The sequence below is a fragment of the Cygnus olor genome, chromosome 9 (genome assembly GCF_009769625.2).
Source record: "Cygnus olor isolate bCygOlo1 chromosome 9, bCygOlo1.pri.v2, whole genome shotgun sequence".
Classification (NCBI taxonomy): Eukaryota; Metazoa; Chordata; class Aves; order Anseriformes; family Anatidae; genus Cygnus; species Cygnus olor.
Genome location: NC_049177.1, coordinates 5,462,896 through 5,487,880, shown reverse-complemented (window position 1 = coordinate 5,487,880; position 24,985 = coordinate 5,462,896). Strand labels below are relative to the sequence as shown.

General features: G+C 38.9%; 1 long non-coding RNA gene across 1 annotated transcript; it reads right to left on the bottom strand.

The window, feature by feature from the left end:
- Positions 1-795: 795 nt before the first annotated feature.
- Positions 796-24,031, bottom strand: LOC121074990. Its single transcript, XR_005822671.1, has 4 exons — positions 23,936-24,031; positions 22,735-22,950; positions 12,072-12,284; positions 796-1,509 (listed from the first exon to the last, which is right to left on the bottom strand). It is a non-coding gene; the product is annotated as an uncharacterized LOC121074990 (long non-coding RNA).
- Between the last annotated feature and the right edge of the window lie 954 nt (positions 24,032-24,985).

Genomic DNA, 24,985 nt, shown 5'->3' with positions numbered 1-24,985 from the left:
ACCTCATTTATCTATCCTCACTTATCCAAAACATTTTGTGACAGACGGTGTCCACACTGTCTGATGTGACTGTTCTCCTGAGCATAGATAACAATAAATTCAGCACATGACACTGTATGCATACTTGTCTTAAAGAAACAGGGCTAGATCTTCAGCCAGCAAAAACTATTTTCAGCAGAGCTTTAGGTGGAACCTGAGGTACTAGCTACATCATTTCTCAGCAACTGAGCCAGGTGCAGCCAATGGCAACTTCCACTTGGCTATTAAAGTATTGACTTACAGTGATGTATTGACAAAAACAGAATTTTTAAGAAAGAATGCCCTTTTCAGGAAATCTAACTCAAGGACTGCTGTCATACATACTCTTCAGATTTCATTTTGTTACTATAAGACTTTTTTTTCAGTTTACGCTGTAGCACTCCCTTTTATCTTCTTCATCTTCAGCTTATTTTTATCGCACCTGAGGTTATGATCTTCTGTTCATGTCATTATGCTCAGGAGACTGTATAGAGGCAGGGGTAAAGTTTTTATGCAGGAAGAGAGTTCAGGTCTGTTCTCACAGAACATATCTATTTCTTTCTCCCAAGAGCTACAAATTAGAACTAGATAAAAAAGCAGGATTAAGACATTCGCCACAGACATGAAGAACAGTGGCCAACAGAGCCACTGCAGACAACGCTACAAACATATCACAATGGAAAAAATACTGAAATATGAGAGAGAGAGAGAGAGAGAGAGAGACAACTTGCCCTTGAACAGAATTTGAAAGTCCTATTTCCAGTTGTGCCATTGGTTTCCTGGGTGGCTGTATGCAAGTTCTTTCACCCCTTTACACTTCTCTATTCCGTGGTTTGTGCATGGTGGAAACAACACTAAGTACCCTTGCAAATTGCTTTGAATTGTATGAAGAACTAAGTCAGGTTAATAGATAACTGGCAATATCACATTAAAGCAGGCCCTTCTAATCCCAGCTCTTCCCATACCATCATTCCTTCCAAAAAGTCACTTCTAACAGTTGTTTTTTTTTATTGAAAAAACAAAGTTTCAAGTGATTACATTTATAATTTTAATAATGTAAGAGCCTTACAGTAAGATACCATACAACCAAGAATTCATTAGTTTTCCTTTCACATTTTAATAAAAGTACACTATGAATTATTTAAACTAAATGAAACTTGTCAAGATAAATTAATTTAGTACATGTTGTGATACAGTATATTCTGGCTTTAATTGTGTTTGCTGCTTACTGAGTATAGCAATTCACAAAGTCCAGTAATACATTTTTCCAGCCATTAGAAACAACCACCATGGGAGTGTTGCATCATTTTCATTCCTCAGAGATTTTTTACATACTTTTTTATAAAGAGTTGAAGTTAGGTTATTGCACTGAAAAAAAAAAATCAGCAAAAATACTGAACGGTTCAGGAGATTTCTCACCTACTTCTTCTAATTCCACTCTAGTCAGCAGAACCTAGGAAAAATCCCAGGAAAACCAGTTTTCAGAAGGTGCTGTGGAAAAAAAAAAAAAAAAAGTGAGATTTAATTTGGTATTATTTAATTCTCATTAGAACATACAACCAACGTCCAAAGAAAGTCAGTAAAAATTTTGCCCCTGACGTGAGTGAAGGAGGAGACTCAATCCAGTGCCTAAGCATAGGTTTCTAGTGCCATGTGAGACATCCTGGGGGACTTCACCTGGCTCCAGCTGACAGCCTAGCACTGCTCAAATTTCCTGTATGTCCTGTTCACGTACCTGCCAGCCTTATTGGGAATGCTTGGATGGCTGGGACATCTCATGTAGGGGACTGAATTGAGCCCAAGATATCTCCCATTGGACAGCTCAGGTTCACAGTGGCATACAGAAACCTTTATGCGTGATTGCCTACTGACAACCCCAGCCTAATAGATCTGATAGCATTCCTAACAACTAAATATGTATAAAGGTAAAAATTGTACAAGCAACTTTTCCAAAGCGTTTTGCAAGGCAAATTTCTTGAAGAATCAGCTTTCAGAAAAACAGACTCTCTTTTGGTAGTTTTGCACATTCCCAAGAATAACAATTGCTCCTGAGAAAGCAATAAGCAGAAAGTCTTATGAAAAGTCTTATGCCATTATCAGTATGGGAAAGAGATGCAGTGGTTCATTTTTACCAAAATTGGATACTCCATATTTCTCAAATTTTAATAGAAGTTATAAGTTCTCTGCATGTTTAGAAACCAGACAATCTACTGTTCAATTTGTGCTAGAAATGACAGCTGTATTGAGCTTTCTGGGGAAATTAATCAAGAAAGCAATCTCATTATCAGGGAGGAAGCTCAATTTAGGAAGAGAGATGCAACAGTCTCCCAGAATCAATTAATGCTTGTTATCCAGGACAATGGCATTTGAAACAGCAATAGCACTAGAAAGCTGGAAACATATCAAATTTAAGGTGAGCTCAAGTTTGTTTGAATGAACTCAAAATCAGATGTTTTTCACCAAGAACTTAGTAATAACTTTTATAGTATATGATGTCTTAATTTTAAAATTTGATATTAAAACCACGTTTTTTAAAAAGTCTATAAATGGAAGCCTTTATCATGTTATACAACACTCCTGAATATTCATAAGTGTTAACTTGTGTTTACTTAGAGGTCATTCAGTTCAGGAAGGCTGATTTACATCTTCGTGCAAGTAGAAACTTCACATCACTTTGGCAAAAAACATAGCATTTAAGCTTCTGTAAGCAGCAGACAGTCTTCTTGAGATTAGGTATATTTAAAGACACCGAACCAGGTTCTTCATTCACAGCAGTTGTCTTTCTGCAGCACCATCCTTCCCCCTCTCATCTGCAAACTGAAGAGACCGCTCCACCGTTACTGGAAATGAGAGTAGACCACGTCCTCCTTTCCTCTCTGACCAACTCCAACAGCAGACATCCCCACCCCAAGCAAATGTCAGGTCTAGACCTAATATGCCTGAACATCAGGGCTGAATTATATAGCGGATCAAGCCTATGACCTGGCACAGTTTCTCTAAGTTGCCTTCTGTAACGTAGGCAACTTCCATACATTTGCATAAGCAAGTCATTGACTATTTCTGTAGAGCTGTTTGCTCCTATTCACAATTTCCCATCTTCTTTCTCTTTGCAGACAGTTTCATCTATGCCTTGAAAGATTTATCCTGCTCTTGCCATCCTCTCAGCACTTGCTGATGACTGGCTGAAAAGCAATAGCCAATACAGAGAAAATTTGCCTTGCATCCCAAGGACAAGATGGACACAGAGACCCTAAAATTGCATCCATTAATCTCTGGGCCTAGAGGAAATGTTCAGAAGTTTTCATCAGTGATAAATAGCTGTAGAGCAAGAATGGAGCGAGGAATATTACCACACACAAATTGAGTATTTTAGGCTGAATTAAAGGGTGGTCAAAACAAGCCCATAAGTCTAGCTGCTAGGAAGGAGAAAGAGGGACAGAAGAACAGGTTTGATTCAGAACAAATGAACCTTCTCAGAATATTGAGAATATTTGTGGTGAGCTTTGAAGCAATTACAAGGAAAAACTATATTGGGAAGGTCTAGATTGGCCCCATTCTTCTGTGAACAAACATTAACTGCTTTATTATAACAATCACTTTTAACATTCATATAATACTCAACCTTATGGAAAAATCCCCAAGTTCTGCTCCTGGTTTGGAAAGCAGCATCAGCCCCAACACATGCTGGTGTATGAGAGGAAATAGAGAAGATAATACCATATCCAATTGATCCTTCAGGGAGATTTGAAGGAGAATGAATGCAGATTTGGAATTAGGCCAGGACACTGGGGCTACTATGCCCGTTCCTACAAAAAGGGCCATTGGACTGTTAACAACCATAAGCAATCAGGCCCCTGGTTTCACATCTCATCAGCAAGAATAGACTACATATTCATTAAACTCACACTTGTTTTTAAATTTTCTTAGCTTCTGTTGGTGGTGGGTTTCATTCTTTTAATTCTTGTACCAACAAAGTGCATCCCTTTACTCTTTATTCCTTTCAAATCTATAGCTGACTCATCTAGCACTACACCAAACTGTAAATGAAGAAATTCTACACTGGCAAAAAGAACAGATATAGCACCTTAACAGATTCTTAATACTGCTAATATCTGTGTGCCATTCCTCATGCCACAGGCTTGGGATTCTTTCCCCCCTCCCACATAAGATAGCTGAAATCACAAGATTCTTTGTTGTTGTTTTTAAAAAAAGGTGGCACACAATAAAACTTAGACTCTTCAATATATGCTGATAAAGAGGAGAAAATGCATAAACAAAGGATTTTTTTTATTATTTACTTCAGTGTCCTGATAAGCTGCGACAATTTTTTCTGTTTTTTAAGGTGTCGCTCAATCTTCTTACTCCATTATTAAATCATTAATAGTCACAGTATTAAATAGTAAAACCAATTTAGGGGGGCGGGAGAAAATGAGCATTTAATTATTAAGTGCTTCAGGAGAGAACATTCTTCTTATGTAGCAATCTAAAAACAAAACACATGTATTTTCACAGGAAAATATAGGTGAGCAGGTAGCCTGGAGAAAGAAATCCAGTTCTGCCTTAAGCTTCAAAATAGAATATTTGTTCTCTATTCAATATTTTACAAAACAGAGCTGTGCTGAAAACTCAGATCTTCAAAAATGCCTGAAGATTAACTCTGTGGATCTCAAAGGCCTTACTGTTTTAGACCTTTCTCCAGAAAGATGTCCATTAAGTTTTCCAACTCTTACAAAGCAGTGTTTTCTAAAAGAACACCAATAAGCTCTCCTTCCAGGTATGCTCCAACTGTTCTGGGGAGGAAACCTGCATTTTCCAGTATTCTGCCTGAATGACAACCTTCAGAGAGCATTCTACAGCTTTCTGAAATGCTGTGTTTTTCAAGAGGTCTCTAGTTAAATGTTCTAAAATTACTTTTTTTTTTCCTCCTCCAATAGCACGCACATCATTGTTGCAGTGTATCTGACAGGCGGATGCACACTAAGCCACTTATTTTGTTCAAGGCACCAAAAAAATCATGAGTTTGTTTTAAAAGCATCAGTGTCAACCAAGTCGGATGGAGACTCTTTAATTACATAACATTAAACACACACACACACACACAAAAAAGTCAAATGAACAACCCTCTTGAAGTAAATTTCCTTGGTTAAGAAAAAGGATTATATTTGCAGTCCCTTAGGCTGCAAATTCCTCAACTGATGCATGTCCGTTCATCCTACTTGGATAATACTCTGAGTTTCCAGACCATGCTACATTTTTCAAAGTTTCAGTCTGTCACCTTCCTTGTTAGCTCTGTAATAGGAATGAAGCATGCAGTAAGCAGTACATCTACAATCACTGAAGGATGCTATTAAAAAAGCTAGAGAGAAATAGCAGAAAGTAGAATTCAGGTTTCCCAATTAAAAAAAAAAAAAAAATAAAGGATTAAATCACTCTACTGCATTAAATGTGATTATAAAATTATTTACATGCAGTTCAGTGATATTAGCAGTCACACATCCATGCTGTCCACAGGGCTTATACCAAATCAGAGGAGTTATGATAAGGTTAGAGTAATATTGTGATACTGTTTTTAGAGTTAAAGAATCCATCAGTTAGAGCCTTCTGCAAGCAAGAGAGGTGGAATTCACACAACCACCATTTTCCTGCACTACTTGGGGGTTCATCTATGTGTAGCTATCCAAAGAACCACAGCCCAAAGCAACATGCATGAGCAGCAGCAAGACAGATCGAGGACAATTCTCTCTTTTCGATTCATATGAAAATTAAGTGGGAAAGTCTATTTGAGACAGCATGTTACACGAGTAATGTGTAAACGTAAAAAGTCTCAAGTAAAAGGAGACTCCAAAGGAAAGTCAAAGCTAGGAAAACACCATGTTAGTATAACACCACTGAAAGTACAAAGCCTGTGGAAAATAACGGTAGCAGGATCTTCTTACACATTTCTTTTCACAGTTACCTTCCTCTTAGTATATACTATACTATGTTGAACACATGTAGACCTCACGGTCTTGGAAGTTAAACAATCATAGGCCCATGCAGTGCAGGATACAAGCCACCTGGAAATAGTAGGTATTGCGAGTGCAAACCAAGCTGTCACAGTTGAGCACTACAGCTCTGAAACTGAGTATGCTGAAAGAGTCCCTCTGGTCTCGTCTATGCTAATTAATACAGGAGTAAGAGGAGATGCTTTCCGCTTACGGTCTCCAGATTCGGAAGAAGCTATCTAATAAGTCAAACCCTGGAACTTTTATTTACATCAGCATAATTCCCAGCACTATCTACAGGGGACAGTTATCTGCACAAGGAACTAATGCATTAAAGAAACTGTGCCCACACAGCAGGACATTCCTTATTTATGCACACATACACATTCTGGATTTATAGCTAGAGTTACTCCTAGCACATCCCAAGCACAGGGAAAGCAGCATGCATTCAGAGCAGCTTCACAACTGATATATAACGTACTGTAACAAAAACTTTCTGATTGCATCTATGTAAGTGGGCAAGCATTGCAAATCATCTGAAGCAACTTCGCTTGTTATCAGCATTTTGAGCTATTTATACTTACACTGATTGTTATCCTGTACTCCTTGCCAAGCAGCATTTCGAGAGCTCTTTAGCCATCCTTCCTCAGCTCTTCAAGAGCTAGGTCAGATGCTAAATATATATAAACAGTCCTTTTGTGCTTGAACTTGAAAGAGAAATCAGTCATCTGTATATGATCTGTGCTACAGCAAAATGTAATTTTTCCCTCTGACAATGTGTTTATGGTTGTTAAGTTATCTTGATTGCCAAGAGAAATCTGTTTTCTGTGAAGGCTTCTATAGTTTAAAGTCTCAACTACTTTACCCCTCCCCCTCCTTCCTTTTTCATCCAATTTACGAATTAAGTTGACTCTGCTAGTTGAAAAAAAAAAAAAAAAATCAGAAAAACAGATTCCTGAAAATTAGAAAATTGAAAATTGTCTGGCACAATCCTGTACTAAAAGTCCATTTATCTTGTCTTTTCTAAAAATGCAGGGTTTGCACATTCTGACAAAGATCCCATTTTCCAGTAATAAAAAATCCTCTAGGACTTCTGATACCTGAGACCTTCTCATCTTGAATCCTGACCATGTTACTATGATTAAATTGTTTATTACAGAAAAGATTATCATTACTTGTATTTTGTGTTGTAAGAGGAAAAGAGCATAAAAAACATTTGTATATTAATTGCTGGATAATGTTGCCAAATTGAAGTGACTTTGCAAACCATACTTTAAATTCAAAGACATTTATCATCTCTTCTTTTGTCACTCTGGTCTGAGAAGAGTACTGGTATAGCACATGAAGTATAGGCATTCTCTATCAAGCAAAGTAATGGAATTAGGCAGGCTATACAGATTTTTAGAGCAGAGCAAGGAGTTAGAGTCTATAATTATCCATAAAGAGGTGCTGTCTGATATAAACATCTCTGTGCAAACTATGTGAAATTTGGCATTGTATGTTACAGATAAGTGTAAAGTCTATGACCTTACCTTGCTTAATCTGCATCTCACAGTGAATAGGGTCTTATTTATATTCTCCACATCCAGTTGCCAACCAGTACTGTTATACACGTGCACCTCTGCCTGCTCCTGGCTTGATGAGGCTTTCCTGGTGACCTCAAGATTTTGCATTCCGAACGTGAAGACTGCTGACTCCCCAGGGGCTCCAACTCTAGTAGAATTATTATACCAAACTTCTTCATCTTTCATGGTGTTGGAGGATAAAGTGTGTGTGAATAACTGCATGCTTGGAACCATTTCTGAGCACTGAGGAGTTTTGCAGATGGGGCTAGCAGGCTGTTCAAACTCCTTGTGACATTTCCATTCCTTTTAACCACAGCTCTACTCACTAAGCAATATAATCTTCCTTTTACCATGGGGTGTGCTCATATAAAGCCACTTTGTCAGCATGCTGGTGACACCACAATTGAAGAATATATCAGTTCAATCATTCATAAATCAATGTATATATTCTTCCTAAGCTCTAATGTCATTTCATCAATGCACTCCTTATTTTGCAGTTATTGATACTAAATTCCAACATGATTACAGAATCACATTTTTTACTTTATTACATTTTGAATATTGGAGAGTTTTCCCCTTTATTAAATTACATTATATTAGAAGAGTCTGAAAATCCTCTGATGCATGACCAAGGACATAGTTCCATCTGTTTTGTTTTTCTCATTCATGACATATAGATGATTTTGTTTTAACCAGTACATGTATTTCACTTTAATTCCACTTTATGTCTGTCAGGTTACATCATTTCTGATGTGCAGATACTCTGCTATGGAGCTTTGCAAAACGATTTAAGTCTAAAGTAAAACCAGCTTTTTGCATAGCTCAGGTGTTTGTGAAGTAGATATGAGTCTTTAAGTTATCAGTTTAAATCAAACACATGGCAGAAAGCCATATCAAAATCTGGCAAGACCAGTCTGGCTAAAAGTAATTCCCATTTGAAGGTTGTTTGGTAGCCTATATAAAATGAATTTCCTAACAGTTTCTTAGAAACGCAGGTGTTTACACAACCGGAGCTGCTAGCACAATTGGTAGCTTGTCAGCAGCCTTAGCCCAAATGCCAGGTGTTCAATTTTGAACTCAAATACAGTACAACAGATGAGAAAAAACTCTGTTCTATATCCTAAGTGTTACACAGTGCAAGTTTATTGTTTGTATTGCAGAAGAACTTAAAAGGTTATATAAACAAGAGCAAGACTTCCTGGTGCTAGGTGCTGTACAAGCACATAGGTGCCTAAAACAAGGAGGGATGAATCCAAACCTAACTGAACCAACATACGAGTCTAGTCGTCTTCAGCACTTTCAGGAAATACCTGTGGAAGATGACTCGGATTGCAGTAGGCTGACTCACCTCCTAGAAGCGGCCATCTCTCTCCGTGAAGCACCCACTAAGTTAGCATATTTATGGATCACAAAACGGGCAGTCCCTGAACTTGTCTATTTAAAAAACCTTCTAACCTCCAGTCTTCCACATACAAATAAAATAGGAAAGAGACCTTAAAATTTTATCAATCTGCCTCATTAGATTCATCTCAGATATCCGTCTTAAAGCTGTAGAGTTTCACTGACCCAGGCTTCTACGCTGGCTCTGGTGATGCTACCAGAGTATCTAATTGGTACAAGAACACTGATTCAAAAGCAGCCACACAGAAAAAGCAGAACGAAAACGCAGAGGTCCAGGAGGATTTACTAGAAATATCATGTACATATATACACATAATAAAAAAATAAATAAATTTTAAAAAACGTACTACTTCCTTGTTGACATTCCACTGTACTGATGGCTGTCCAAAGTGTGCTTAAAATAAAACTAAAACAATCACATCTGTGTTGATCAGGGTACTCTGACACTGTGCTTATAAAACCAGCACCTCCAGAAGAGTGCTGAACAGGGAGCTAAACAACCTTGGGTAACTGAGGACAGAGATTTCATTAGTCAGTGACCCTACCTCATCACACAACAGCAGGTAATCCAAGGGTTTTGTTAATGCTTTGTCATTTACGACATGCAAGTTCAACGTACAGACCAAGAATTGCTTTGCCTTGTTTGGTTTTCAGAAAGATGTAGTTGGGACTGAAACTCAAAGTGGAACTCGGAAAACTGTCAGGTCTCAGTCAAGCTTTAAAAGCACATCTTTGTAACAAAGAGCCTCTGCTTCTTACCTGCACAAGGGCTGTTTGGGTGGGAAAGCAGGCAACAGTAAGTGGCCTCCATGCACAGAAATAACGTTATACACAGAACCTAAGCTGAAACAGTGAAATTCTCATTCAGGCAAACATTTATACACCCATGGCCTTTTAGGGAATTCCCTTTCAACAGCATGCATCTTCCATTTACAATGCTGCAGTCACACACGTGCGTGTGACTATGTATATGTAGATTTTTATTTTTCCACTATAATCTTGTAATACTGTAGTCTTCAGTACTGCTGAAGATAGATATTGATGGACCCTTTCGCCTCCCCCCCATAGTAGTGATATTAACAGGCAAGATACTTCCACACCTCTCCAGAGATGGTGATTTGGTAGGTGAATGGTGATAAGCAGATCCCACACAAACAGAGGAAAGCCTGGACAATGGCAGAGGCTAGATTCACGTGCACTTCTATTTCAAAGAATAAATTATAAAACTATGTGAGCTCTTAAGTTTAAAGCACATTAACTTTTCTCCCAGTTTAAATCAAATTTTTATTAAAGCAATTTAAGTCAAGACAAGATTTCTTATTAAGACAGGAACAAAAAATAAATGGATCTATGACCCCCTTCCTTCTCTGCTCCTTTCAGCACTTTTGCGCTCTTGAGTAGATGAGAAATTGCCATCTCCATAGCACTGCAAGTCTCCACATTCTCAGGTCAGTTGTGCACACCCAAGTAAGAATCAAGTATTAAAATGAATTATTTAAAAGATTACAGACTACAGATATAAAGATTCAAGGGTCTTAATGCTTTATGAGTTTCTAAACCACTTCCACGTGCACACCAGAAGAATACCATTGTTTAGATGCCTGTACAAAGATGGCATTGTGATCACTTTTTTTTCCTACCAGTATAACAGAGAATAGTTTTGTTCCACTAGCCCCAATTTTTAAGGCCATTTTTAGAAGTATTTGCTCAGAGATTGTGTTTCCCAACTGTCCCCTGCAATATGCTTTGCTAATGTCATCAGAGGTTGTTGAAACTTGAATACAAGGTGCAAAAACAGTGAAAAGCGATTTGCTTTGAAGGTAGTTCTCTAAGTCTAAAAGAAGCATGTTTTTGGTTTGTTTGTTTTGGTGTTCCAGTATTTTGTGCATCTCTGCTCAATATTTTTGAGCTCACACATGCATGAGCAACATAAAACCAGCATGAGGGTTATTACATAGTAGACACAGGTGGGTTGCTTTCCTAAAGTACCATTTCCCAATCATTATTCCTTCCTGTAACTCTATAAATAATTAAGAGACTATGCCTGTTTCATGGGAATGACTCTTATCAAGAGCCAACTAGAAAGGCCTCCACAGCTTGCTGCACAACAGAGCATGTGCTACAAACCATACTGCTTTGATTTTCTACGTGTGCATGGAAATGCTTGGCTCAAACATAAAAACAAAGTGGCATGCATTAAAATTGTAAGTATTCAGTGCCTCACTTGTAAGCTTGTTTTACAGCAGTAAATTAAGGGGATTTAAAGGCTTTTGTGCAGATGCTAATAAATTCCATTCATAAAATCATTCTTCCTCTCTCTTACAAAACTTTCCTGTATGCTTTCATATGATACACCTGTTCTCATTATGTGGGTATGTACATTTGTCCTGTGATAAGGTATTACTCCACAGTAGAATAATTAAATGTCATGTTTCTCTCATTCCTCTTGATTACTCATTTAATCCCTTGTAGCAACAAAACAAATTGCAGCAAATGGGTTGCACACACTAAGGCATACTTCGGTATTGTGAACAATATCTGACCACAACAAATATAATTATACATATTCCTACTTGTATGGGGGTTTGTTAAGTAAGAAATACCACATCTGTAGAGGAAATAAATCTCTTTCTTGATTTTTATGTAACATGCAAGATATATAACATGCATTAAAAATTGTAAGACACAGATACTTAAAGCACTGAACACCACACTTGTCGGGCAGATTTGTATATGCCGTTTGGAATGGTTGCACAAACTGGTTTGTAACTGGGACACAGCCTTAGAAACAACAATAAAAACTTCCACCAGTTGCAAACGTCAGCTTTTGTGTAGTTGCATAAAGCTAATACAGTAGGATGTGCTCCTATATAAGTAAAAGGCAAACATATGAAGGTGATTGACAGAATGAGGTAAACCCCACCCCACCCCACCCCCTTTTTTTTTTTTTTAAAGGCAAAAACCACAACACAACAGTTCCTCCTTCTCTACTGTAATATTTCTCTTACGCACAGTTGAAGGCAGCAGTAAGCTCTCTTCTTCCCTTTAGAAAATATTGTTTGGGTTTTAGGATTATCCCAATCTGCCAAAGCTGTGGATTTACCTGGGAAAATGATGACTGCAGTCTGCTCCATTACTGCAAGGCAAGGAGGGCACCCTCACAGCACAGAGCTGTCCCTGGGAGCTCTGCACTGTGAATACCTCTGCATAAATCCATGGAGGGATTTCACGAGAATGTCTTAACACACAAGGGTTTGTAGTCCATCACTGGTAGTTGTCAGAAGGATAAGCGGAGGCTTGTCCCATATACTGGATTCTGTACAAGAGCAAGACATCCCAAAGGATAAGGAGATAGAGACAGAGTGGACTGTACTGATTAGATTCAGGTATTTATATTACCTTCACTAGATTTGAATCCCATTCCCATTCACCCTGTGAGGAGTGTAGGGAGATTAGCCAACCTGCGAGCTAGGCACTAACAATGTTAGGTACCGTGAATATACTTTTCTCCTCCCATGTTCCCTGGACTCATTCTTCTTCACTGTGTCCAGTTTGATTGTTGCAACAAAGATGCACAACAACAGAGAGCTGCGTACAGAACTAAACACTCAAAGCTATGGAAAGGAAATTATACTTTAAACAATCTCTCTGATTAATAGGGCTCTTAAGTCACTATATGCACCCGAAACTTCTGTCAGTACATTGCAATTGATGGAGACGTCTCTGCAGCTAGCTGAAGTCCCCAGGCCAGTTCAGTTCTCAGGATCTAGGAATATGGGGATTTTTGCCTTACTACTGGCCTAGACTACAAACCAGCTGCCCACAGTGACTGCTGATTGCAATAGGAAATGTGGGCATGTGCATCACTGCACAAAGGAAAAGTAGGCTGTCTTTGAAGACGCAAAGCCATTAATGAAAGGAGATAAAAGGACACATTGTAAATATGGATACTATTTTTTGAGACAGAGTAATGAATATACACTTAAACAAGAACACGAAAGACATGAGCAGTGCACAAACATTGCACAGGTGGTCTGCACAGGAGTTTGTCCAAAAAAGGGAACTGAGTTTCCATATGCAGTTTTAATTTGGGGTGTTTTAATTGTTGGATGCATTATTTTAGAGGCACAGTTTCAGAAGTTCTAAACACAGAAGGCTCCCCCTGTAATCAGAGGGTTTTTCAATGGCATGGGAGAGATCAACTGTCAATGGAGCGTATGATTTTTCAGCCTCGTTAAGAGGAGTCAGATTTTTGAGGCAAGAGGGAACAGTCATTTCCCAAAATGCAAAAGAAAAGAGAGAAAATAGATGGAGTTTAAACCATGTTTTTATAAATGTTAACATCTTCACATTATCTTTATATTTAACTAAGTGATGCACGTTACAGTTAAAATATATATAGATATATAGATATATTCAGGAACAGGTAATCAGAAAGACAGCTTTCTATCAGAGTTTACATCTGCTAATGCCTCAGGACACTCAGACTGGCTAACGCCAGTCAGGCTGGTGCGTGACAAACGTGGACAAATTACAATTTTTCTGATTGGTTTATTTTGTTTAAATTGTGTTAAGTGTATAAATAAATAGCTTAATTGTGTTCTATCCAAACACAATTCTCCTACAAAAGCAAAAAGACTGTCAGTCACAGAGCCCGAACTGGTGGGTGTATCTCCATGGAAGCTTCAGTTAAGCCGTTGTGATTGTCACTGAGTGGTACCATTATGTCACGTAGCTCTATATATACACACGTATATTTACCTGCCTCTGAGAGCTACTGAGAAATCAGAGCAAGACTCCTGCAACTGTATACAACTGAAAGCCCCGAGAAGAAATATAATTGCTTTGGGATATTATTCCTAACTCTTAAAATTGCAACCATTCTCATTACTTTAATTAAGTGTGGTTTGGGAAACTAGATAGCTCGAGAGATTAGTAATCAGCTACTAGTTTACTTCTAATCCAGGTCAAGGACTCAACAAATGTTATGCTGAGTTATTGCCTTGCCCTAAAATGTGATTCACTCATCATATTTTCCAGCCTCAGTGCTTGGATTCTGAAGATCCTTAGCAGTGCCAGTCCTCCAGCAATCCTGACAGCAAAATCAGCTTCCAGACCACATTTAAACTCAAGTTAAGTGTACACCATCCAACGTGCTGTGGGAAGCAATGAACACATCTTCACTCCCACCTGCAGTCACTCTGTATCCACTATCTCATCTTTTGGCTGGACAAGATTTCAGCCCCCATAAGTGTAAAAGAGAGGTGGGTTTATAGGCAGATCTGCCATCAGATGGAAGCTTGACTTAGTTCTATTTATCCATGTCATTGAAATCAGCAAACAACTAGGTACAGTTTTATCTAAGATCTTGAAATATTTTCACTTTACAAGTAACTATCAAGCTCCTGTTCATTTCATAAACACTAACATCATAACCCCTTCTTTATCTTAAAAGGGACGCATGTTTTCATCCCTTGGCATACTGAAAGGTAACGTTACTGGAGAGTTATTCACCCATTCCCTGGTGATCAAGTCTGTAGCATTCAGAACTTAACTGTGGAGGTGGAATTCTTGCCTTTCAGGGTTTATTTACAGATTTTACCAGATGAATGTGTAACCTGTGAACTATAATTAGGGATTTCCAGCTGTTAACAGAAAGCCTGGAATACACAGCTTGCAAGCTTTGAGCATATTTAAGAATCATCTACTAGCAATCCTAAAATAATATTAGACAACCAAGAATGTAATAGCATGTGTTTAAAGGTGTATTAGCCCTTCAGCCACTACAATTATAGTGTATAAATATTATAAAATATATATGCAGACCTTTGAGTCCCTGTGACATACTTATGCACAGTCAAACTTGAGTATCACCAACTCATTATTGTATTTGTCTGGTTTGAATACATGGCAAATCTAGAAAACACCTATTTTTGGTTTGATTGAATTGAAAATTTTATGGAACCTGGAAGACAAAGTATTGATCCTTTGTTTAAATATGTAGCTAGAAGAACTGTTGCATAGCAAAGGAAGGAAGCATCTTCATCCATTCCTCCATGCGTTGTATTAATATCTGTTTTCTAGAAAACTAATTCAGAATGTTAATTGTACCCACATAAAAGTTATTCTGCAAAAAGTTTTACTTAAAAATACAAATTTAGACAGTTCAGCATTCTGAAAAGAAATTCAAATCTCTGGAGAGTACCCTGACAGTTAGCTTTTTTAAAGACAAATTTCCTTAAAAACCACTGCCACCAAAGAAAAAGAAAAAAAAATTTAGATCAACAGGATATGCTAATTCTGAGTTATGAGTCACGACCTGCTCCAGCACTAGTTGATAAACCCCTCAGATATACCTTTACCACTCCCCAACTAAAGATCTGGTAAAGGACTTCACACACCCCAAGTTCAGAGACTGGAGTTCTACAGCTCAGTGTTAGTTAATAGGTTTTGCATCAACAGTTTCAGCGAGAGGTCAGATAACTTCTCTGAACTCCTTCCTGTCTAAATGAACTCATGAGTAAGGGAAAAGAGCATCTTCAGAATAAGTGAGAGAAAAACTTAAATAGTTTCAGAATAAACAAGAGAAAAACCTAAACACCATTCTTGTTGAGAGGTACTTCTGAATGGTTTCCATCACATGAAACCATGATAGCTTCATTCCAAAATCCAGCCACAGCCCTGATTAACATAATTTTAAGACATATGCACATATTTTCCCAGTGTAGGCCACTGGAGTTTGAGCCATCCAGTTTATTATTATTTCTCATCTGATTTCTAGTCAATATTTCAAAAGAGACATAAAACAAAAAGCAATCAAGAACTCCTTTAAAAAAAATACAGACACGTAAACTTCTATAATTTTTTTTTCCTCAGGTTACCAAGTACAGTAATTCAAGCATTGGCTGCCTGCCTAAAACTACAGTTTCCTTAAGTTTTAATTTAAACTTTCATCTATAAAATTGATTGTGCCATTAAAATAAAAGTGACATAGTTACCAACTACTCTCTATAATTAGATACTGTTAGGTTCTTCCTGTTACTTGAAAAACATTCTTCATTTAATATACAGAGAGAGGTAGTGTTGACTAATGAGCAGCTCCATTACTAACTTTTACCAGTTAGTAGTAATAGTTTTATCAGAGCTGCAAACACTTTTGAATAGCCAGATCTTTGTTTTGAGAGCTGAGCCAGAACATTCCAAATACAGTAAAACTCCGGAGCCCATGCGCAATACAGATTCTTTGTTCACCTCCTATAGAGGCTGAAAGAGACAGCCTAGACATAAATGGCCATTTATTCTCATTACTGATACCAAGGAGTACTCTGAAAGAATGTGGAAATTAATGTAGGTATCCTGGCCATATTCCAGCTTGGATAACTACATCCTCTGTACCCTAAACACCCTCTATTTCTCTCTACTCTCTAAGTTCATTTTAATAAATTACTCATTTCCCCAGTTATAAAACATTGCTTAGTGCTGATGATAAAGAATGACCACCGGGTTCCCCTGCGAGGATGGCTGCAGAACAAGCCTTACCTCCCAAGGGTCAGGCTGGCTGGGGAGACAGCTTCTTACCCACTTGAGTTGCATCTCAGTGAAAAGTGCTGAGTAAAGATAAGAACTGAGCCAAAGCAGGGAGACGCGAATTTGAAACAACACACTGCACCTTGTTAAGCAGGAGAATGTTCAAAGCTAAGGGGAGAGTTCACTGTCATATTCAAAACACAGGCTATGTTGGCAGTTTAGGAGCCATATGCTCATCAGACCTTCAAAGTCTTTAACTGAGGCTGTGGCTGCAAGGGAGCAAAAGGAGCTCATCTCTCCTCTCTGGTGACAGCAATGGGACCTGAGGCAATGGCATGGAGCTGTGACAGGGGAGGTTCAGGCTGCGTTTTAGGAAATGGTTCTTCACCGAGAGGGTGGTCAGGCGCTGAACGGGCACCCCAGGGCAGTGGTTGCAGCACCAGGCCTGCAGCTCAAGGAACATTTGGACAACACTCTCAAACACAGAGTTTGGTTTCTGGGTGGTCCTGTGTGGAGCCAGGAGTTGGACTCAGTAGTCCTTGTGGGTCCCTTCAGCCTGGAACATTCAGTGATTCTAAGAGGTCCCATTGGGCTACATCATGGTCACAGCTTCTCTCCACCCTCTGGCTACTGCTCTCTCAGACCTCCCAGCTGAGCTGCTTCTCAAAGTGCTCATTTCAGCCAAAGTAAATCTGATTAGCATAAACAGCTTAATAACAGGTCCTTGCTAACACTAAATCAGTCCATGTTGACTAGAACAGGGTTAGGGAAAATTACACAAGCAGCTCAGCTGGCAGATACCAGAGGTCAGCATATCCTTTCAGTGTGACAGTCACCTAGAAGCTGGTCTCTTCCAGTTTAGCTGCAGCCAGAGAAGGATATATCCCATCTGCAGTAATGCAAGAGCTTGTCTTTAGCCTAAGACATATAAAGCAGGATGCTCTAGCTTTAAACTGGAAAGAGCCACTCTTTAATCATAAAGCAGAGTTCATATGATTTAATTTATATAGAGATAACCTAGCTATAGATAAGGGCACAGAAATACTGAAACATGAGCCTAGAAGATGAAAGCAGTGCTTGAAAAGATCTGACTTACATCAGAGACCTTTCAAAAATTTAATATCAGTACCTTATTTTTTGGTTGAACTGAAGTTTTCTACTCTTGCCATATTCTATTAACTCTAGAAAAAATACTAGTAAGGAGGGAAGGGAGATGATTGTCAAAGGTGAGCAGCAATGAGGAAAAAAAAAAAAAAAGAGACAGACAATTTCAACATAAAATGTCCAGTATATGGCAGGGATGCAGTGCAATTAGATATCCTGTTCTGTAAATATTTAGCTCATTTTCAGAAAGTGAAGTATGCGCCCACTCCTAATCAGTTTTCTGGACCATGCTAACTGAATATTCCTGGCTACAGGATCTTACAGGAGACTGTGCTCCAGAGTGGGGTTGAGAGGTACAAGTGCTAATGGGGTGTCACAAACCAGAGAGGAAAAGAATTGTCACTTTGCTGCTTTTCCTGGCTGGAGTAAGGCTGATCTTTCCCTGCCTCTCCAGCATTTGGCATGCAGCACCAGGCTTCACAGTAATTTGGAGTTACACTTTCAGCTTGTCAAGTGACCAGTGCCTCACATCCACTCAAGTTTTCCACAGCACCCACAATTTTATTACTCCTAACAAGATGGCACTCCAGGTTTGTCAGCCTTATGCAAGTTCATTTAAACATCAGTTCAAGGCTGGAGACATTGGAAGCTTACCCTAGCAAAAGAAGGTTGAGTTCTGAAAGTTGACTGGAAGGGAAAAAAAAAAACAAAATGCAAAATAAGGCACCAAACAATGAACTTACAAGGATAAATCACTCCCAAGTTCTTCTCCATTAAGCCTACATTTTCCCTTTCGTTCTTCATAAGAAACTCCCAAACTATCCACAAATCTTTAGCCAGCAATAGCTCTGATAATTCACATTTGCCTATACCTTTCCCTCTTGAGCCAGGCTTTTGTCTTTCTTCTTTCAGCACAAGTAAAATATTCAGTGACTGGTGTTGGAACAAATTCAAGGCAAATCAAACATTTGGGGCATCTCTGAAAGGAAGACAGATAAAGGGAGGAGGGGAGTTAACTTTCAAGACTATTAAAAAAAACCTTTATGAATCCAGTATCATAGGAAATGTTCACTGGATGCACATCCTGTCTCTGGCTCAGTTTAAGCTCTCCACAGGGACCAAACACAGCACATTAATAATATAGATGACAGAACTGGCATGTAGAGTCTTTGTCTGAACTATACTCCCGACTTTTTTCTGTCAGCCTGGGGACTTGCAACAAGTGGGTTGCTTCATCCATCACTCTCTTACATATCCACTAGGCTAGATCCAGCAGACAAAAAAATCTGCTTCAGATATTTCTCTTAAGCATGACAGTAATATCACAGTTTAAACAAAGATGTTTCTAGCTTTCTCTTCCTGTTGTATGTGCTTTACCTCTGCACCAAATTTCTGTTCTATCAGTCAGAAATAATGTTTCAGCTTCATTGATTTTTTTTGTTGTTGTTTTTCTTTATAGCTTTATCCAGTGTACCCAGTTTTGGTTTGCAGTGCCAGTGATCATGACCAAATGGATACTTAATCCAGTCTGTAAAGTACAATGGCAGCCAGGTTCCTTTGCCTTTTCTTACTGAAGACACTCTCCATGCTGTCACAGCAAGAAAATTCTCCTATATGAAACCCTAAATGCCTGAAAGCTGCTTCTTAACTTTTGCCCCTGACTTTCTCCAAGAGCAGCCGAGAGGTTCTACCTACCTATCAATAGACTCTTACCATCAGAGCAGCTGAGCACCCAGCAACCCTTAATGACTTTACTCTCCCCATACCTAAGGTAAAGCAGTGGCATAATCTTTAGCGTACCAACAGGGTCTCAAGAGCCTGTATGACTCACTCAAAGCATTCACAGGGTCAGTGGTAGAGGCAAGAATTCAGTGTTCCTTTGCAAGCCAGAGCTCACACCTCCTCCAAGACCAGGCCAGGGGAGCTTACTTGCTCCCTCCCTGCCACCCTCCTGCTTCTCCAGTTTTGACAGATAAGAGGGTCATATATTGGCGCATGTCTGGAAACCCTTTACTTTGTGGGCAGGAGGAAGAAATGTCTCTGCCATTGAGGGAGATGTTACCACCAGTTCAGCAGATCTGCAAATACAATGATTTCATGTGATGTGCATCCTTCAGTCCAGCAAAAGGTTTCCCCAGCGACAGACATTCTGGGAACAATGATAGACACCACTTCAGCCTCTCTAGACACCAATTTTCTTTGCCATCAGTTTATCATTTCACAAAGAAATGATTCAAACGTGCATGAACCTGGTTTTGCATAAAAGGTGCCAGCCTCAACCCAGTCTTAAAAGGAAAGACAACCCTAGAGCTTTGGTTTCCAGGCATTCTAGGCAGTAAAGGCAAATTTTAAAAAAGTCCTGTCACAACCGAGACCATTCACCATTGTACTGAAAAGCATACACAAATACACTTGTATTTGTAGCAGACGAAGCACTCCCATCAATAGCCCCATAAGCAGTTGTCACATTTGTACTATCCAATTTAGGAGGGAATATTGGTTTCATCTCAATTATGTACCATAATCCCTGATTTAATCCCACCTTTCACATTTTACTGCAATTTATTCTATTCAAGCTCTGCTGCTAAAGACATTACTGTCCTGTATGGACATCTGCAGTGTGCTTTCTTCTTAGATCACATCAGACAATTTTCAGGTTGTAATAATTCTTTAGGCAGTTTTTCACTTTTTTTTTTTTTTTAAACAAAAGAAAATTATCCTATGGGCACCACAACTAAGTAAAGGAAGTTTCCTACTCATTTGTGTCCTACATCCTTTAGCAGCTCCTCCTCTCCCCCATGCCTTCTCCATATCACGCCTGCCTTCTTAGTCCCCAGAGCCACATAGTGCTATAAGCTGAAGACATTACAGAGAACTTTTTAAACCAGACTGATTAGCAGTTGCTGCTGTCAAACTCAAGTTGCACGCATGATGACTGGCCAGCTGGCTGCTGCTTTTTGGAATGGAGAAAGTGCCAAATTACAATTGTTCCCCTTAAGGGAGGGACACACACTCTGGCCTCTTCCGAACCACCAACATGCACAACATAACACCTTTCAAACTTACATCCCTCTGTCAAATTTGGCTGAAAACGTTAATTTTCAAACCTACTGAGAACTGAAGGAGACAGATTGACAGCATTGTTGCATGTATTTGTCTTGAAAATCTACTGGCTCCTCCTGTAACAGTTCAGCCATTAGTTTCCTTTAGACTCAAGATGAGACGGGTTTAATCACATTCTAATGCAATCACGAGACACAGATTTTAAAAGTGTATAATCGATCAAAGATTATCCAGACTACAGTAAAGTCAGTGGATCTGGTTACTGGTTTGCCTGGGGGGTACTCCTCACTTCTGTTAGAAGCACAAAGAGCCAGCATTATGCAGAAGCTCCATATTTAGCTTGGATTGAAATTTAGAAAACTGTCTTGGCTCCAACCATTCCGATGAGTTTGCCGTACTTCCTCACAACCAGACAAGTTATATCCTTGCCTTTGGCCCTCAACACCAACTCCAGTGACAAACACACTCCATTTGTCAATATAATCCTGCCAGAGTAAGCGGGAAGAAATATTTTTAAAGTAAATCCCTCTTTAAGCTCTACTTAAAAGGTTCAGAATTAGCTCTGAGGTAGCTTTGTGTGTCCCTTTTAATTTCTTTTATCTGCTGAAAACATCGCTTATGATTAACAGAGAGAAGCAAGCACTCCAAGAAAGGTATCTCTGGCTGTCTTGCAAACTGACTAGCGGAAGCATTCCTAAAGCCTCAGTTATATCTCCCATAAATAATAATGAATAAAAGTCAATCATTACCACAGCAACCTTGATTTGATACAATGCATCCACTACATTCAGATTTTGACAGGCTCTCCAGTGAGGTCTAGGCCATTAATGTAGGGTATGATCCAACTGTAGTCTAGAGTAGGTACCTTCTACACATTGCCTTGGTATCCTTTGTCAATATACCTTCCCGTCACACAACTCAATAATGATTTCCAGGAACTGTGGGATAGGTACATAGGAAGTAAAGCAATTATAACTTCAGTATACACTGTGATTCGGTTCCACATGGCTCGTTACTCCATGGTAAGTGAAGCAATGGAGGACAATACCGTACTGAACTGCATTTTTATATGAGGTCTTAGAATTTTTTTTTTTTTTTTTAAGAAACATTGAAACATAGGAGTTTAGAGTATTCATATGACAGTCAAAGGCAAATTTATGCCTTACTTTTAATTTTCATTGAGAAAAAGCTTTGAAAACCAGTCTAAGAGGGCTTAAATAAAAAATAACAATAAATAAAAGAGTAGCAGCAGTAGGGCCACTTATGATGACAATAATATGATACATTTTGGGATGTCTTAGCACAGATATTGGAATGTACCAATTTCTAATTGTTGCAATATAAAGCTTAACCCCTTCCTATGTACCCCAAGCAAGTTAATTTACCTTTTTTTATAATTTTCACAGCATCATCAAAAATTTTATGTTTTGAACTTAGCTGTTAGATTGTCAGGTCTAAAGCAGAAACTGCAGTGAAGTAGACAAGCACAGAAGAGTTTTCAGGAAAAAATAGCAGAGATACCAGGACTGTGAGACATCTTGGAGAAAAGGGAAGCCTGACAGCACAAGAAAAGGAAACAAATGAGTATTTGAATCCTAAAACTCAAAAAATGAATCATTTAGTACACTTGTACTAAGTGAGAATCTAGCATGCTTTTTCCAGGAAAGAAAGGAAGAAATGTGGAAGAGAGTTAAGAGGTTGGGACACCAATAGATCTGGCGAAGTTTTCTGAGCTTGGGGAAAAAAGAAAAAGGATCTAAAACTCTTTGTAATCTAAAAATCTTTGTAAAACTATGTCAGAGAGCAAGGAACTCCCCCAGCCTAGTGAGGCTGTAAACTCTGAGGTATCCAGGATTTTGTTGAGGCTTGTAATGCTAGCAAACAGAAAACTTTGGACTGCGCAGACTGTGTCTTTGTATAATTTCCCTGTTAAGTAGAACCTTAACACTGTTGCCATGCCCAGCCATAGCCAAGTACCACTCTGCTTAATCCATTGGTTTTATTCTCCCAAAAGGAATTCCCCGTTCCTTGACAGAACACTAATCTTCCATAATCTTACAAGATCAGGTTACCTGTTTATGCCCAGAAACTGTCTGTATCCTTATCTTAGCTTTCTTTCATGCCTTCGCCCTTTCTGAAGAAATGCATTGTTTTGTGTCTGAGCAGGGGCTTACGATGTATTTTCTCTTGTGAGTGGTATTGACCCAAAGGCATATAGTCCACCCTTCACTCAAAGCCTGAGCAACTTACAGCATCACATTAAGAAGTATGGTGATAAAAACTGTCACCTGTGGCCAAAAATAAATAAAAAGTATAAAAAAAAAAAATCACAGAAACTTCAGAAGAGATGAAGATAACCACAACTCCTTATATTAACCTGGAGGACAATTTAAAATTGCAGGAAGTTTTGGAGTGAGTGAAAAGAGCAGAACAGAAAATACAAAGAGAAGTTCCTTGCAGTGGTAATTTCCCTGACTTCTTTACACATGCTTTGAGGAAGATGCAAGGTAAAACTGTTTTGAGATCACAACATTTTGAGGCAATAACGTAGCTCATTTTGTCACCACTACAGATGGCAGGCTGTAATGAGCCCACGTTAATGACTACCATAGATATTCTATACAGAGATACGTAAGGGAGCACTGTGAGATGTCAGCAATGAAACCAAACTGTAACAGCCTTGGCCTCATTTAAGGTTTTGTTAGAAGAACAAAGCTTTGACCTGGTTTCCTCAAAGGTGGACATAAGACTAGTATATTCAGGCAAACTTGATTTAATTTTTAAATAAAACAAATGTTGATTTATGGGTTTCCACTCATTTTCTTCCAAATTCATGATAAAACAAAATTTTCATGAAGTATCACAATCATTTTTGAAAACAAGCAGGCTAAAAAGAAATTAAAAAAATAATAATTTAAAAAATAATTAAAAAAAAAAAAGCAGGCACCACAGAAACCAGAGCCCAGAGACACACCTACTTGGATTTCCTTTAACACTAACAGCAAGATACCATTTTTAGCACACAAAACCCCACAGAAACTCCCACAAACATGAGTTTTAGTTGCCTCCTGTCAGTACCCTGATTGCACCAGTATGCCTTGCCTGCCCTGGCTAGCCTCACCTGGGACCTGCACTGCCACACCTTCTGCCCACGCATGAAGGAACATCATTTAAACTCATCTCTGGATCTGCAGTCCTGGCCCAAGCTACATCACAGATTATATTTGTTTCCATTGCAGCTCCTGAGCTATTGCTTAAAATCCCCAGGCTTACAATGGACCAAACCTCCTGTTCCCTTTCTTTTCCTCGATGGTGGTCGGACTGCCGCTATCACCACCCTACACCGTTCTTCCAACTCAGGCCAGAGCTCAAAGCCCAGGTGTGAGCTTAAATGAGGCTGCTGGATACACAAGTGGTTGGGGGTAGACGGGGGTCCCAGGTGAGGCCAGTCAGGACAAGTAAAGCCTATTGGTGCACTCGGGGCCCTGGCATATACAAAAATTGTGAAAGATTGAAAAAATAGTATAAAAAATAATAACAATAATAAAAAATTACTTTTGGAGTCTTTCTGAAGAGGGTATTTCAAATGAGAACCTCTAGTCCAGAGAAGATTTAAAAAAGGACAACCCACAGCAGACAGACAGAGTGCGGGGACTGGAATTTAGTTTCCTCTTTGCAAAAAGTTGTTCATTTTAAAACAACAGTTCAGTGAGCCGTGCTATAGAAATACACCTGGCAGAACAACAGGCAGACAAATGATATAGACAAAAGGACGTGCAGTTATGCATTTCTGTGCAAAGCTGAGGTTATTATATTTGTAGGTCATGTCAGAACAAAAACTACTTCTAACTCTTCCTGAAGTAGGAGGTGTGTAAAGGCCATACCATCTTGGCCAGTACGTCCAAGAGATCTATCATATGGAAAAGCTAAGTGAAATTTAGTTTGATAACTATGCTTTGAGGGATGGAAGTCATTCTGAAGGACAAGAATTTGTCGTGTGAAGAACTGGCATTTGGGATTAGTAAATGAAGAGAGATCATTTGAATAAACTACCAGATGGGAAACACACTTGCTATGAAGGTCCCCTTAATTGGCTCCAGCTTGAGGCTAATCTGAAAAAATGGGTTTGGACACAGGAACAAACTAACCAAAAAGAATCAATAGCGGTGGCTCAGATAAAGGCCCAGGAAACAGCCAAACAAATCTGATGCAAGGATTATGAGGGTGCTTGGTGTCATAAATTTATAATGGAGAAATTATTGACCTTGTATAATTTCTGCCCAAAGTCATGATAAACTACTAATCGTTTACCACAGTCACAGG